Source organism: Neofelis nebulosa, chromosome 1 (assembly GCF_028018385.1).
Source record: "Neofelis nebulosa isolate mNeoNeb1 chromosome 1, mNeoNeb1.pri, whole genome shotgun sequence".
NCBI lineage: Eukaryota > Metazoa > Chordata > Mammalia > Carnivora > Felidae > Neofelis > Neofelis nebulosa.
Genome location: NC_080782.1, coordinates 217,940,962 through 217,957,688, shown reverse-complemented (window position 1 = coordinate 217,957,688; position 16,727 = coordinate 217,940,962). Strand labels below are relative to the sequence as shown.

Here is a 16,727-nt window from a genome sequence, read left to right as displayed (position 1 = left end):
TTGGGAAGCCCCTGGGGCATTTGCAGCTAACTGCAAGGGGCCTTTCTTCCCTAGCATCTGATGCCCCGCACACCTTCAGACATTGGCTGATTGCTCTGGGGTCAGGCCAGGTTCTAAAAAACATTCAGGAACAACCTTTATTTTGATCCAACGGGAGAGAAGAAAAGAGAGAGACAGCCCGCTTGGCCCCAGCTCAGGTGCAGTGGGCCAGGTCACGAGGCTTGTAGCAGGTGCCCAGTTGTATCTGTTTCCAACAGTTCCATTAACACTTGGCAAGTTTCACTCACCTTCAGCATTTGTAACATGCGATTGTTGACACAACGAATATTACCTCATGCTCTTGGGCCTTTATGTGTTCCTTTGCCATTGTAGTCAGGACGCAGGATCTAGGGGGGGTCATTGTCTATCTATGCCATGTTTATAGGTGGCAGGGAGGTGGTGGAGGCCTCCCTCCCCAGCCTTCCCACCAAACAACATGATGCCCTCATTTTTCCTTTCTGGATTGATGTTAAGCACTTAAAGTAATTGCCTTGCAGAGAAAAAAACAAAGAGCCAAAAATGTACAGTCAGCCACACCATGGCCTCATATTTCAAAACCAGCCAGGCTTCTTTTTAAATGCTCCTTTACAGGGTGTGAAATCAATCATGTCACATGGGGTCCCCTGTGGCACAGGGGAGAAGAACTCTTGTCTTACTCTAGAAACATAGCCAATGACGTGATTCCTTCTCCTTCCCTGCCCACCCCCACCTGCCCTCAGTCGTTCATCCTACAACTTCCCCGTTGGCTTCTCTTCAGTGGGCTTCCTCTTTTGAGTTGGCCGCTTGCTCTGTGATTCTCATCTGCTCTGTATAAGGAAACCGTAACGAAACCATTAACAGTCCACTCTCCTCCCTGGTGTCAGCCTGTCCCTTGGCGTTGTCCTCTGCTTCCTATAGAGCAGTGATGTTCACTCTAGTTACTTTCTCAGTGTGAATCCATTCCTGAACCCTGGCCGTTTTCTTTACCCTCCTGTTTACCTGCTCCCCCTTGACAGGCCTTCTTTTTTCTTAGAATGGTCCTGGCTTAATGCATACCCATGCTTGCCTTCCCTCAGGAAACGCTCTCCATTACCCTATGGAACCCTATCTTAGAAGTGGGGAGAAGAGAAAGCTTTTGACTTTGTTCCTGCTAATCTATTGTACTAGAGGGTGGAGCCAGGAGGAAAGTAAAAAATAGCTTAGAAAAGTGAATCCTGTAGGTAGACAAATTAATAAACCAATAGCTAAACCAATGCTATCCCATTGTTGGCTTGGAGTAACAGTTGGCAACTTAGTGTTCTAGTTTACTTCTACTTGAGGCTTGCCCACTAGTGGAGAGTGATTGAGGCTTATAATAAGAAATTGTAGGTGAGGAGGGGGGCCTGACAAAGGGGTGGGATAATCTATAAACCAGACAGACAGCCCTTCGCTGTGCTGTGTTCCACTCACTTCCTGGCCCTGCTGAATCGCTTCACTGATGCACAGGGTGAGCCACACTATGTTCTGAAAACCACGCCTCTGTCTGTCCAGCACTGGACTTCCTCTTTTTTGTGACTGCTGTGGTGTGTGTGTTCTGATACCCTAGGGGGTGATGCTATGGTTATTATTGCTTCCTAGCCACCCTGCTTTGTAGAGAAAAATCAAAACACCAGTTTTGCCCCTCAAGCTGACCTGTTCAGCCCCGCTTTGGTTTGTCCCAAGCCCTTTCCGATGTGTGCGCACGCACACTCACACGTGACGTGCTGACCGGCCATCTCTGTGTACCTCCTGGTTAATAACTCAAAATCTGAATGTGATACCTCTTTTCTCCATGTCGTGAATTAGAGTTTTGATGGTTTGTCTTTGTCAAGGTTCTTATAGCTGGTCCAGAACAATGACTATAAATAAGATTGTGCCAAGAAGATCTAAATACCAGGCTGCACAAAGCAGACGCCATTTCCCTTTGGGGGATTTCTTCTGTTTTCCTAGAATAGTAAACTTGGGTCTTAATTTGGGATGGTTATTGTCTGTTTCTTCAAAGACTGTTTGTCTTGTAGGTTAGCTTTGATCTGTGTCTCCAGTTGAAATGCTGGGAAGTTCAGGGACACCTTGACTCAGTTGGTTAAGCATCTGACTTCGGCTCAGGTCATGATCTCACTGCTTGTGGGTTCAAACCATGGGTCAGGATCTGTGCTGGCAGCTCAGCCTGGAGCCTGCTTCGGATTCTGTGTCTCCCTCTCTCTCTGTTGCTCCCCTGCTCGCGCCCTGTCTCTCTCTCTCTCTTAAAAATAAATAAACATTAAAAAAATTTTTTTTTGTTTTAAAAATACTGGGAAGTTCGAACTATGCTGAGTGGAGGTATGAGAAAACACATATGACACAGATGCCCAAGATGTGGGTACCCTACCGACTCCATTTGCCTGATCACAGGCCTTGGTAACTAGAGACCTCTAACCACCCAGTTATCCATTTACTAGGCCGGGTATGGAGGGAGCGCATAGTTTAGAGGTAAATAAGGCAGATACCAACCCTGCCCTCATGGAAAATACAGTCTAGTGGGGAGACAGACTTAAATAAATAAGAATAAATAATGTAAGACTGTCATTCATTGTATGAGAGAGAAATGTTAGAAAAATTAAAAAAAAGAAAACAGTGCCGTGCAGGTATATGCACACCCCAGGCTGGAGCATCTGGGAAGATGACGTTTATATTTAGATGTCAAGGAAGAGGTGAGATGGTGGGAATAAAGGGGCAGCGGGAGAAGGCACGGCCCATAGTTTGCCAAAGCACATAGTAGCAGTTAGGGTTGTATTTCATGGCAATTACAATCTCCTGGGCGAAAATTTAACATCTTCAGATCCCTTGGGAGTTTGTCATAAGTAAATTTGCTAAGTATGGGTCTAATTATTAATGATACAACAGTAACACTTATTAAAGGTCAAGTGGGACTCAGTTGTCCACACTTTAAAAAAAAATTTTCTTTTAATGTTTATTTTTGAGACAGAGAGAGACAGAGCATGGGCGGGGGAGGGTCAGAGAGAGGGAGACACAGAATCCGAAGCAGGCTCCAGGCTCTGAGCTGTCAGCACAGAGCCCGACGCTGGGCTTGAACTCGCAAGCTTGAGAGCACTCACCACTGTGAGATCACGTCCTGAGCCGAAGTCGGACGCTTAACCAACTGAGCCACCCAGGCACCCCAACAGTAACACTTATTAAATGCTTGCTTATGTGTAGATATTATTCTGTCAAAGGTCACCTCAGTGAGGTTGTCCCTGGCCACTCTAAATAGCAACCCCCCACCTCCTATTTCTGTTACTGTTTTTCTTTTCTCTTACAGTCCTTACCACCATCTGACATTGTTTATTGTCTGTCTCTTGGGTTGGAATGTAACCTCCATGAGGGCCGGTACATTCGCCTGTTCTGTTCACTATTGTTTTCCCCAGAGCTTAAAACACTGCCTGGCACATACTTGGTGCTCAAGAAAATACATATTTGTTCAATGAATGAATGGCTATTATTCATTTAGTCCTCACAGTGTCTCTAGGAAGTAGGAACTATTTTCCTTACGCTGCAGATGAGCAAATTGGCACAGAGAGATTAAGTCATTTACCAAAGGTCATGCAGCCAATGGAGTGGTAAATCAGGATCTAATAAGCCCAGGCTGTCTAACTCCAGGGTCTTGCACCACAGGCCTGTGTGCAAAATGGAAAGAGTTGTGAAAAGAATATGCCAATCTGATTTATAACTTTTCTCTGGTTAAATGGCATTCTGCTTCAAGACCTCCGAAAAGCAATCCAATTCAGTATTGCAGTTCTAGATACTACTGATTTTATAAAACAGATCATTGAGTGGTATGTAAGGCCAATCACTGGTTAAAGAAGCCTTGTGCCAACCCAGGGAACTTGCAATCCAGATAAGATAAGGAAGTACTGAGTCACATTTTCGGATCCTGTAATATCATCTGAAGCCAGTGTTCCTGGAATATTCCTTACTTCTGACGTCTTAGTAACTTAACTCAGTCTGGTTACTAGGGATGTGAAATATGGAAACATGATTTACTCTTTGACTTGTTCGGTGAAACTAAAAGCTTGAAAGTTGCTGTGTGTATGTGTGTGGGTGTGAGTTTAAAAAACTAAGAGTTGGAGTACAGAAAACAAAAATCTTCTATCCCATAAATCCATACAGTAGACAACAAGTTCAGTCTTGATGTGACTTTTTCACCACATCTCTTTATCACGTTGGGCAAAAATTATTTCAGCTTCTGGAATGTAAGACTTGCCCCTGAGGCCATTTTGACAGTTCTTTCCTCTGACCAATTATTTTTCAGGAATGAAGCTATCAATAATTTGCTTTTTTCCTTGATACGAAGGATTTTATCTTTGTGTGTATGCATGGAGTTGTCAAAGAAAGGAAACTGCTTATGATCTCAGAAACTTCATCGTTTCCTTTCTGCCCACGTATCCCTGAATCACTCAGCAATCCCTAACCTCTTTTTCTAAGAAAGCTATTTAGGTGGTTCGGCATTTATTTTATGTCTTTGACCACTTACCATGTCAGAATCGGTGAGTAATTCTGTCCCTTTTCACACATCTGTCTTTATGTTGTCTTTCTGGACCCATCTCTTTGTGCCCTGTCTCTGCTCCTTTCTGTCTCAAATGAACCATACGCTGTCTTGCACACATACACCAATTTAGATTTATAAGAACTTATGTGTTTACAAAGAGTGTGTTCAACTGCCTCAAACTCCCTGAACCACACGCTGAAAATCTGTACTTCATTTCATACATAAGTTATACCTCAAGAAGAAAAAGAAGTTTGTGTTTCCAAATTTACAGCACATTTAATGAGAGTTTAAACATGTCTTGAGTGGATTTATGCATTGGTCACTGCCCCCAGCAGTATCTCCCTTGGTATTATTGTTGTTGTGCAAAGACAATGCTTGTTGCTATGAGAAATGCCATAAGCAACGGCTTTTCGCCGGTTATGAATGCTCAAGTTTTAACTTTTATAATTTCTTTATGTACAGTTAGAGCCACTGGAAACCCATACCACCAGGAACTTGAAAACGCGGAAGCAGTTTCATTGCAGTGAGGAGCCATGTAGTAAAGAATGCAAGAAGATTCCAGCAAACACCTTCTCATGGGATGCCCAAGACAAGTAAGTCTTTCTGTCATCCTCAGAGTCCTTATCTGCAAAAGAGGATAACCTTTGCCCTGCTTTATCCCTAAGGTTGTTATGAGGATAATTACATTTAAGCCAATGAAGCAGGTATTTAGCTCCCACTCAACCATGTCAAATTCTGTGGGCACAAAAGGAGGAAAAGGCATGCTTCCTGCATTCACGGAACTTACAGACGAGGATAGAAAGGAAGACCAGTGCATATATGTTTACAATAGAAAGTACCACGTCATCCTGGTGATGGCTGCAGAGTGATCCAGACTCAAGTAAAAGAAACTTTAATTCTGGCGGGTGCCATTGGGGAAGGCTTCATGGAAGCACAAACATTTGAACAAGGCCTTGAGGGAAGACGATTTGGAAGACTTTCCAAGTAGGGGGACAATAGGAACAAAGCAAGAGATAGGTCTCCATGACCATCAAATGAGTCTGTGAACTGGAAAGCACGATTCAGTTATAAAATATTACTGGCAGCTCTTTCTGCCCTTGGGTTTTGTCCTTGTGCTTTAATAAAACCACCTTTTTGACACCAAAAAAATAAATAAATAAAAGTAAAACAAATTATTACTTGTTAACTCTCCTGGGACCACTACTCACCTTTCCCAGAAGCCATGACCTCTCTAGGTAATAAAATACCATGGGGAGTCTGAGAAAAGGCTGGTTTACCAGCTTCCAGAACTTTGGGGTGCTCATGACTGACTTTGTGATATCCTGAAGTCTCAAAGGAGGTGATGCTATATCTCAAGTCTAGCTAAGAAGAATAAACACCAACCAAAGGTTAACAGTTAAATTCTCTTTCCATCTTCAATTTGTATTTAAAAATTTTTTAAAAAATATTTATTTTTGAGAAAGAGAGACAGAGTGTGAGTGGGGGAAGGAGAGAGAGAGAGGGAGACACAGACTCTGAAGCAGGCTCCAGGCTCTGAGCTGTCAGCACAGAGCATGACATGGGGCTCAAACCCACTAACCCTGAGATCGTGACATGAGGTCATGACCCAAGCTGAAGTCAGACGCCCAACTGACTGAACCACCCAGGCACCTCTGTTTCCATCTTTTAAGATTTTCCTCCCAACCCTCTCAGGTTGCCCCCCCCACCCCCACCACTGCTCATCACCACATCAGCCCTTTTCCCTTAACGAGGATCCAAGCAGGCCCTGAGTTAGCCAGTCACACTCAAACCCTGATGGTATTGATTTCTAGCTATGTTATAGAAAGCACCTTCCTTTAATCTACGTAAGACTTAAATTTTACATCTGTAAAATGGGAACGAAAATAATAGTACCCATTTCATAGCATTGCTGGGAAGGTTAAGTAAAATAATATACCTGATACATAACACTCAAAATGTTAGGTATTATATTATCATCTGGAATAGGTGTGGCTTTGGGCCAAATCCAGCCATGTCCGTTTGTCTGTGTATGGTCCACACAGTTTCTGTTGCAATAGCGGGGTGGAACAGTGTGACTGAGCCTGTATGCCCCACAAAACTAAAATACTTACTGTCTGGCCTGTTGCAAAAGAAAGTTTGCTGACCTCTGACCTAGAAAGCCAAGAAGAGAAAACCTGCTTATGTGACATTTGCAACCAGTTAGATTTTGTCCTTGGTAGGCTCACCAGTGCCTTTACTGCCTTATTGTTGGTTCCTGGCATCTGATGATACATGGTATGCAGCCCCTATAATGGAGAAGTCCTCATGGAGATCCCCACATCTCGGTACCGTGGACATTCCTGGGATCTATTTATATCCTCCTGGAGCCCAGTATTAATAGACAAGGACTACATAGCAAATGTGGAGGAAGATGGGTAACAAATTTCAGCTCTAATTAATGACGGCATAATCTCAAATGCAAACTGCAGAATACTTGAAGGTGAAAGGGAAGTTAATGTTACCGGGTGATGATCTAGTCACTGAGGAGAGGGAAGCAACAACATGGAAAAAGAGGCAAACCATTGTGAGTGGTTTGGGGTTTCTGCTGACCTCCTACTATGTGCCTTAAATTAAGAGCCCTGTAAAGTCCACTCCAATTCCATTTAAATGTCTCTCTCTCTCTCTCTTTTTTTTTTTTTTTTTGGGAGAGAGAGTGTGTGAGAAAGAGAGAGAACACGTGTGTGGGTGTGTGCAAGCAGGGAAGGGGCAGAGAGAGAAGGAGAGAGGGAATCCTAAGCAGGCTCCATGTTGGGCATGGGGCTTGGTCTCACGACTCTGACATCATGACCTGAACTGAAATCAAGAGTCAGACACTCAACTGACTGAGGCACCCAGTCTCCCCTAAATATCTCTCTTTAAAGCACCTGTAACATGATTGGTGTTATAAGATGTACAGAAACCTGAGTAGATTGGGATTATGCATCAGAGTAGTATTTCTAGGGTTTCTTTATTTGGATATTGAGAAGAGCACTGGACCTAATTCCAGAAAACATTGCCATGATCAAGTATTCACTTGTCCACACTAGTGATCCAAAGGCGTACATTCCTAAAATCATTGGCCAGGGGTATTGTCTCTTGTCAGTGAAAAGAGGCTTTTCTTAATTAAATAAAACCCAGATATTCACTAATTTAAAAATTCATTAAAAACATCAACATCCATTGAGCTGTCCCTTTATCCCACGCACTGTAGTAAGTTCAAGGGTCAGCAAAAATGGACAGTCTTTGTTGCTTAATGACCTCAAATCCAACCTTCAAATACTCTTTAAGAATTCTGTTCTGCAAACATGTTCCTTTATTTTGTCACAGCCAGCCATGACGGTGAGGCTCTCCACCACCCCATCCCACACCACCCTCACTGTCCTTCCTCCCAGTGTTGACTGCCTCTCCTTCCAGTTTTCATTTCCTTTTAGAGTTTCTTCCCCCAGTAAAGTGCAAATGACTGTCGACAGTTCAGAAGATTTTTCTTCCTGGGGAACTTGCATTACAGTTCAATGTCCTCCCCACGGCACTTTTCCCTGCTAAACCTGGATTTGCTCTCAGAACCCATCTGTCAATACCGATCAAGGCTGGCAGTTATGATGATAACAATTCATTGTGGTTTAAGCCAAGGCTGAAATTTCAGGAATCAGATAGCAAACACTAGGTTCATTTTTTTGGCGGGGGAAGAGGGGAATGAAGGTTATTTTTTCCTTTTCTCCAGAGCCCTGCAAAGTGAGATGACAGAGATAAGGCCTGCCCCTGTTATATATAAGGTCTCAACCTAGCAAAACATCACCCAAGTGTGCCAGTTATCCCGCAGAAATGTTCTCTACCAAGAAGAAAATCAGAGATAATCTTCACTGAAAACTTTGTCATTGTAGAAAGTGAGGAGTGCAGCATTTATATCATTATAAATGATATATCCATATATCAAAATATCCGTAGTATGTGGAGAATTCAGAGCAGAAGCGTTGTGGATAGAGAAGGTCCCAGAGGTGCTTTAAGGTGCCTAAGTGAATGGCTGGTCTCAAGAAGAAACCAATTTGAATATTGTAGAGCAATCCTATGAGGATCTCTATTCTAGAAAGTTCTACCATCTTAAGCACCATGTATGACAGGGGCTAAAATCGAAAGAAGAAAAATGAACACATTCATTAATGAGGATTCAACATGCAGTTGTAGTGTCAAAAGGACTCAATAATTTAAACAATATTCTATAGCTTTAACAGTATTTAAGTGTGAAAATAGTCATTACACTTGGGTACCTCTTGGGATATAGTAGATTGTAAACATTTCCATTTAGTTATAGAACTTCAAATGCAACATCTTGCCTTCATGATAACAATAATAAATAAATGCAGGAGAGATTAGTTCAAATAAATGCATTATTGGAGTTGAGAAAAGAAGTATAAACACCTCCACTATTCCTTTAAGGGTATTGTCTCAATGGATGACCCTCCTTATCATCTCCCGGATAAAGAGCCAAACCTTCTGCAGTCTTTGGAATCCCCTTTTGCCCAGATGCAGTTGCAATGGAATAAAATAAATAGTAAATTTGGAGGCTGGGTTTATGCCCCAAGTCTGTCAACAACCCAGATTACCTGTTACTAAAAGGGTCTTTTGTTTAAGCTTTCAGAGCATCAATGTTGCCATCCTTAAAATGAAAATGATATTTTTTTCTTATAAAGTAGCTAACTTAATTTAAAAATATTTAATAACATAATCTTTGAGAAAAGCACTGGGTGAAAGCTCTAACACTAAACAAATTCAAGACCTTGTAAGACATGCTGTCATGTTTTACCACACTATGATTTTATCAGTCTTGTGGTTCTACCAATGCCAAACGTTAATAGTCTTTGGTCCCTGGAAGTGGACATCTTTTTTTTCTTTTGGCTGTCCAAAAAAAAAAAAAAAAAAAAAAAATTTACAACTTTTTCTGATGATAGTACAAAAAATTTTCATGGAGACATCTCTTTCTTACTTCTTAATCCATGTGACCAGAGAGGGTCCACCCAATGTGATGTAAGTGGCCAATAAGAGTACCAAAACCCTCTAGATGCAGTGACTGGTTCAGGAATGATTCTTCTAAGATGAAATGAGGTAAATAAAACTTGATTCTGGAATTTACTGGGTAGGGACTCTCAACTAGAAGAAGAAAGGACATTAGAAAATAAATCTGGAAGTGGCTAATGGTCATCTTATCACCAGGTCAACTGACTTATTGCAGCTACCTATAAACTAACTATTGAAACTAACAGAAAGAAAAGTGGGAGGTGGAGAAGAACATATCCTAGATTACATCGCTGGATCCATCACCTCTGAAGTTTTAGTCATGTACGTTTTAGTTATCCAGCCCATGGATTTCTTTTTCACTTTAGACTTTGGAGTTGAATTTCTGTTACTTGCAGTGAAAAGAGCTTTGACTGATTCACTTACTTCTCACTATGAAGGAGATGCTCTATAAAGAGTCCATGGCCAAGCTGTGTATGACTCATGCCTGCATCAATAGATGCAGAGTCCTAAATGCCAATGATACTGTTGTATGATGGGCTTCACCCCATTCTGTGTGTAACAAGACTGCCTAATAGACCCTGAGCCTGGATCTTTAGCGTCTAGGTTCTCGGTCAGCAGCCCAGCTAAACCCAGCCAACAGGAGAGTCTGCTTTTTTGTAAGGTTGACACCCGCTTTAACCCTAGGGCTAGGATATGCTTCTCATAAATCCTTGTAGAATTTTTTCTGATGACTCAACTCCTCCCTGATTCATTTGAGATTTCTTACTGCCCACAGAAGCTTAAATACTGCCTGCATTGAACCCTCCCCCAAACCTTCATTGGCTCTTTCGAACTTTGGTGCCTGGACTGTATTTGAGCCTGCTCTGAAATACTCCTGAATATAACACTGAATTTGAACTCCTTACCACCATCCTCCTCTACCAGAAAAAGACCAAACTTTCTCAGTTTTTCCTGGCTCTTGGACAATTCTTACTTACCCTTCTACCACTCTTTGGGAGGAATGAAAGTAATTTCATTTATAGATCTCTACACTTAGATATAGTGAGGCTATATCAGGATCTTGAATGTACTTTTTAAAACTAAATGAAGTTCTCAATTTTTTCATGTACTGAGTACCTATCCCCACTGCTCCCAACCCTGAAATCAGAACTCGTGCTGGAGTTCTCTGACCAGACTCTACTTTGGAAGCCAGCCAGGGGGAATCTCTGCAACAGATTGGTCCAGTCCCATTTATGGCAGAGTAGTTGGAGTACATCTTACTCTAACAAAATAAGGTCTGTCCAGAGTCATTCAGCACATCCTCATGCTGGCCCTGCAAAAGCAGGAAAATTTGAAAATGCCCACTGAAGACAGGAGTGACTACATGCTCTGTCCCTGGAATTGCCTCTGAACTTGTCCCACAAGTGGATGTTGGGTGCTAACCCCACCAAGAGGACTTTGATGATTGTTGGTAAATTCGGGCAAATGGGTTCTTTGGCTAGACTACTCCTCTCATTCTCAAGTTGGTGCATTCGTCTCATGTCATCTGAAGTGATGAATGCTGGATTCCCTGCTTGGACATGGGAAACTGGAGACAAAGCTCCCAGACTGAGTCTACTGCCAAGCCAGGGAAAACTGCCTAGCCCAGACCACTGAGCCAGCCAAGATTTTCTTCTCTCCTGATGGTCCAGGATCCCTTCCTCTTCTGATCATGACTGGCACTTAGAGCTCTCACCCCTCTAAAGGCCAATGGAGAGGACATGGGTCCAAGAGAGGAGTTCAGAATGCCCTCAAGACAACTCAATCAGGAAAGGTGAAGTGCCAAGCCAGAAGTCATAGGACGGCCCGGACTCAAGGGGGGGCCAATTCTCTCCTTAAGAAGTGACCAAGTGGGGGTGCCTGGATGGCTCAGTCGGTTAAGGGCCCACCTCTTGATTTCGGCTCAGGTCATGATTTCAGTTTGTGGGATCGAAGCCCACATTGGGCTCTGTGCTGAGAGTGCTGAGCCTGCTTGGAATTCTCTCTCTTGGCTTCCCTCTCTGCCCCTCCCCCTGCTCACATTCTCTCTTCCTCTCAAAATAAATAACTTAAAAAAAAAAAAAAAAGAACTGACCAAGTGGCTGAGGACTCAAGAAGCTGAGCTCAGAGGTAATGGAAGACAGCCCAGAGGCCAAGGTGGTGATCCTGCCCCTCCCACAACTGTCCTTGTATTTTTTTTTCATGACTGGGGGAGGGGATGGGGTGGTGAGTCTCAGTACTGAGCTATAAACTGAAACGTGGATAACAATTTCCACATAAACAGCAAATGCTGGCTACACCCTCAGCTATTTCACAAAAGTCTACTAAACACATGATATAGGAACAAAGATTCATGCTTACAAGAATTTTGTTCTGAGTTAAAAAAGAAACAAAACAAAAACCTACCAATGAACTTAGGCACACACCTTCTGTGTAAAGCTGGAGACATCCTGTACTGTACTTGGGTAAATGCAGAGTGGTTTTGAACATATGGTAAGTGCTTGATGATCACTTTATGCCTGGTAGATTCGTTATTCTATAAAAGCCTATCATGTTCTTTTCATTGTCTTCTTTTTTTGTAACTCGCTTTCAGTTAATTTCCATATATGACATGCAGAATCCTAATAACAGATATCCTTAAAGGTGCATGATCCACGTCAGTGTGCCTTAAGCTTTCCTGTTCTTAGAATATATATTTGTTGAGTATATAATATACACGTTATATATAAATATGTACTACATATAAAATTTGTTTCTTTTGAGAGTTAAAGACTTGACTTTTACCACTCATATTATTAAGCATAGATTTTTCCTTAAAGATAAATTCTCCATTTCAAAAAGTTGATGATAAGGGCAGCAGGGATAAAGGATTTCAATAGTTTAAGTTTAAAGTCCTGAGAAAAGTCCAAATGGGGAATATTTTCTGATTGTGAGAAGTTAGCATTTTTATCTGATTATTTTGTAGAGAGTCAGAAACACCCCGAGGGCAGTCAGGGGAGCTGGGTGGCCACGTGGTGAAGAGAGCAGGGACATTGTCCCAATGCTGTAGGGCACCACGTGCTCTGCCCGGCTCTCTGTGGAGGTGGCTCAGCTTTGGCGAGTCACACAGATGGTTATTCAGGCCCAGTTCTTGAATTTCAGCATATTTTGCTTCTGAAAAGACAAAAACCAATTATTGATAGCTATGCTGACCTCAGATATGCAGGCTATCTTGGTGAAATGATCTTTTCCAACCTTCTTATTGCCAGTTAAAGGTGACCCTGAACTTGTGTTGCATCCACACGACTCCTGAAACAGAATGCTATGGGCACCAGTGACAGTCACAACAAAATTTATTGCAATGAGAGGCAAGGCCAACCGATGGGGACCGACACTCTTGACCAGAGTGCAGTCTTGAACAACCGGGGTACAGAGTTTTTATAGTTGACCACGTCGTCTTATCATCACCTGGGGACAGAACAAAGAAATAGTTCCCAGATGGGGGTGGAAACAGTTCAGACAGGCCCTTGCCCCAATCCAATCAAACACTAAACCAGTTGATTTTCCTTAAACTTTTGTTCCCTTGATTGATAGGACACATTATCTCTTAATCTACAGTGTTAAAACAAAGCTGTTATTTCTTAAGGCTACAGGTTAGCCCTACACTACAATTTAACCCTTACACTTGTTGACATAAATTTAGTGAAAAAACAAAACAAAATCCAAACCCAAGAAATTGATACCTTCCCTGAATTTTGTGTTTTCAGTCACCAATGTGGTTTTGATCCCCCTCATCCTTTTGGCCAGGTAAGCTCTCTCTTACCAAGAAGTCCTTCATAAGATCACTCCAACCTCCACTGGGAATCACAATTAGAGCGAGTTATCCTAACATGTAGGTAACTGTGACCTACCACTCGACTTCCCCCAAGAGAATGTGCCTCCTAAGGGGTCTAAGCCATATCTGGCTCAACCTTCTATCTTGTGTTGGGCCAACAAGTGTTTTCAGCATAGGAGATGCTCACTAGCTATATTCTGGAATTTTGAATTTGAGCTGAACTAGACCTTGCCGCCATCAATTTATAATTAAATTATAATTATATAATTAATATATAATTAATTATAATTATAATCTTCACATCAAGATTCAGATTAGGAATTTTTTCTTTCCAACCTCAGGGCCCTGCCTTTGAGAAGGGTCAGAAGCATTGAAGTCAGGCCTTCTGATATTTCATGACATCCATAAATCATAGTCATATAGCTACCTTTTTTCGAGGATCTGTTATGTTCCGGATAATGTGCTGGACATGTTTAAAGCCTGTTTTTTATTTACTTTGCCTCAAGCAAGAAGAGTGATTTCCTTTGCTAATTCATTGGTTTAGACAGTGAAGATCCCTGATTTAATGAAGCTCATGTTCCTCTGGAAAAAGAGGGACAACAAACAAATAAACAAGGTAATTTCAGATAGTGACTACACAATGAAGGAATTACAACTGGGTTATGATGTAGTTAGCACCGCTTTAAATATCAACATCAGGGGAAATCTCTCCAAGGGGGTGACATTAGTGCTAAACCCGGAGTGAGGTAAAGGAGACTGGTAATGTAAAGAGCATTCATGCACAAGGACCAGCATGAGCAAAGCTCTGAGGAAGGTATGGACTAATCACATTATCAAGTTATCTATGGATCTGTCTGCTAGAATCTGAGCAATATCCTAGCACACCTATACACTTGGGAAGGGCTACTCTTTTCTTACTAGTCAGTGGGCTTTTCACCCCCAGCATCACCCCAACTCAGCTGGGACACCCTATTATACCCATAAGCATTTTCTTTATCCTTCAAAATATAGTCAAAACCCTACCTCTGCTTTCCCATCTTTGTGTTCAGTGAGTTAATTTTGTGTTTATTTTCTCCTGGTTTATTTTACCGTATGAAACACGGGTTTTCACATCTGTCTAGGCACCTCCTGGCACCTGTGAGGCTCAAACGATGTCATTCATTCAACAGATTTCCTAAGCAACCTTGTTCTGGGCACGGGGCTAAGGCTTGGAACCAAAATGCACACAGGTTGATAACTGCTCTGTGACACATATATGTTTTGATAATTAGACTTTCATTATAAATACCTCTTTCCAGAAACAGTGTGGAGAATTGATTACAAAACAACCAGATTGGAGCACCAGGATGGCTCGGTCGGTTAAGCGCCTGACTCTTGATTTTGGCTCAGGTCATGATCTTGTGGTCGTGAGATGGAGCCCCTCGTCGGGCTTCGTGTGAAGCCTGCTTGGGATTCTCTCTTTCGCGCTCTCTCTCTCCTTGTCCGCTGCTCGTGCAAGCTCTCTCTCTCAAAAATAAATAAATATTAGGAAAAAAAAAGCAACCAGGTTGTATATAGGGAAACCAATAAGTATGTATAATGCACATGAATGTGTGCATGTCTGTATTGTAGATAGCTGCTGTTTTTGTAACATTAGCACCCATTCCCCCCTTTTTTTTTCCTGGAAAGAACACCCTGTTTTCATTAATTAGCCCCCCAACCATTACCCCTGTTCCATGAGGTTGGGTGAGATTAAGTCCACCTTTAGGTTCCAGAGTGGCCATGTCATAGGTCCTGGCCAATCAACCCAGGTAATCCTGAGCTTTTGGTTAGGACAAAAAAAAAAAAAAAGAGAAAAGTTTTCTCTCCTCTGAAGTGGTCGAAAAGCTAGGATATAAGACTGGAGTTCTGGAAGATAACTTACCACCATGGGGGAGGAGCCTATGGAGAGCAGAGCCTCACACAAAGAAAATTCACCATGAGATATAGGGAGGAACTGCCATATGAGCTCCCAGATCTAGCTGGACACCCTTAGCCCAGTTAAATGAACCAAAAAATTCCCTTTCTTGTTCAGTTTGAATTGAGTTTTCTGCTACATACAACCCAAATATTTCTAAATAATACAGGTGAGGAGCCTAAGGCACACTTGTATTTGTTGCCAAGTTCCCACAGCCAGTAAGTAGTTGTGTTTACTTTAAACCCAGGAAATCAGGGTGTCTGGGTGACTCAGTCGGTTAGGCATCCAACTCTTGATCTCAGCTCAGGTCTCAATCTCAGAGTCGTGAGTTCAAGCCCCACATTGCATTCTGTACTGGGTGTGAAGTCTACTTAAAAAAACCAAAAAACCAGGAAATCAATCTCTAGCGTCTTTGCTCTAGATTGCCTCTTAGATCAGGGTGGGAAGGGAGAGGAGCAGACAGACTTGAGAGATGTTCGATCTTAGGGACGGGCTGAACATGGTGAATCAGGGAAACGTGACCTACATGTCAGGGAGATGATGCTACCACTCATGGAGAAAGAGGAATTACGAAACAGAGGACATATTTGGGGGTGGAGAAGAGTTGGAGGTGAGGAGTTGTGTTCTGGATATTTTGAGTATGAGCTGTCTGTGGAGAAGGCAAATAGAAATGACAGGACCTGAGGTGAGTGAAAAGTTCTAGGTTAGATTCACTCAGTCTTTTAACAAATACTTATTGAAGGTCTGCTGTGTGGGAAGCACTGGCCGAGATTAATGGGATCTATGGGAGAACTCGATAGTCATGGAAATGTTTTGGAGCCATGAAGCTTATATTTAAGCCTGAGTCATCAGTGTATAAGTGATCTTTGAGGCGATATGGGTGAATGAGGTACCCAGGGATTGTATAGAGGGTAAGAATAAGAGAAAATTTAACTTCTGTATCTCAGTTTCCTTGTCTACAACCACCCCATAGGGTTGTTGGGAAGGTTGAACTTTTAGAACAATGCTGTACATAATGAGCCGACTGTGTGTATCTTCGCTCTGATGAATGTGAGGTTGTTGCTGTTGATAATGAAGACATTGTAAAGAGCAAAGAAACTGGGGCAGGACGTGTCAGAAGTTGGGGTTAATGTATAGTTTAATTTACATTTGAATGAATGTAGCTAGCTGCCAGGGATGCACGTACAAACACACATGTGATGTTGCCTTTTTCCTCAATGAAGTTTATGTCCTTGTGGCGACATTTAGGTCAACTTCTTGCCTCCACTGAGTTCTTATTCTTTTCACTTGTAGCTGTTTCTTCACCGACAGACAGGCATTGGCCTAAATATGGAACTCAGCCTTTATTCTTGTTTTACACACACACTCCCACAGGTTATTAAGTCGAA

At 42.2% G+C, this 16,727-nt stretch overlaps 1 long non-coding RNA gene across 1 annotated transcript in view; it reads left to right on the top strand.

Annotated features, from left to right (window-relative positions):
- The window catches only part of LOC131485372 (uncharacterized), an 86,594-nt gene that overhangs the window by 52,067 nt on the left and 17,800 nt on the right, over positions 1-16,727 (top strand). The window contains exon 2 of the long non-coding RNA XR_009248797.1: positions 5,024-5,154. This is a non-coding gene — a long non-coding RNA (uncharacterized LOC131485372). The remainder of the gene's footprint in view (positions 1-5,023; positions 5,155-16,727) is intronic.